General features: G+C 44.6%; 1 pseudogene; it reads right to left on the bottom strand.

Moving 5' to 3' along the window:
• Positions 1-281: 281 nt before the first annotated feature.
• On the bottom strand, positions 282-746 carry LOC105308795 (annotated as a pseudogene).

Below are 746 nucleotides of genomic sequence, written 5' to 3'. Positions count from 1 at the left end.
TGACCTGTGGACTCTGGGTACCTCTGACCTGGGGTCTCTCATAAGGCTGTAATCAAGTGATAAGCTAGGGCTGCCATCATCTCAAGGCCTATAGGGGAAGGGTCTGTTTCCCAGCTCACCTATGTGGGCTGTTAGCCTCAAGTCTTCACTAGTTGTTGGCCATGCAATGCGGGCCTGTCCATTAGGCTGGGGGTAGGGAGAAAAGCAGGATAGAAGTCAGTCTTTTTGTAATCTCATCTTGGAAGTGACATCCATCACTTTTTCAATATTCTATTCTTCTCTTGTCCATTGAGGCATTTTATTTGAATGTATGTATTACATCCCTAGAAAAATAATCCCAGGATTTTCCCTCCTGTGTGTTTTCGTCTTGCTTTTTCATGGTCCATGATGCCCACTGAAGTTGTCAGTACAAAGAAACCAAACTGACAGGATGGGAGCAGGTTGTTCTGCCATTTTTCTAGATCTTTGAATTGCACACCGAATCTGGGGCTGATCACTCCACACTTGTTTAATCTGCCTACGAAGTTCACAACAATTTTCCCAGCTTTGTGATCATCAATGATTTCAAATTCGCCAATGTAAACGTGCTTCATCATTACAGTCAGAAACCGGACGATGACTTTGGAGCATGGCCTAATAAGAAACTGGCATTTGCCTCCCTTTTCAGCATTGTTGACGCTCTTGAGTGCATCAGCCAGGACATTCATGTGCACCATTATGGCGGCACGGAAAGATAGCAGAAAGAG

This window comes from Pteropus vampyrus, unplaced genomic scaffold (genome assembly GCF_000151845.1).
Source record: "Pteropus vampyrus isolate Shadow unplaced genomic scaffold, Pvam_2.0 Scaffold627, whole genome shotgun sequence".
Lineage (NCBI taxonomy): Eukaryota > Metazoa > Chordata > Mammalia > Chiroptera > Pteropodidae > Pteropus > Pteropus vampyrus.
Note: the sequence above shows the minus strand (reverse complement) of the source record. Positions and strands in the feature narration are given on the sequence as shown.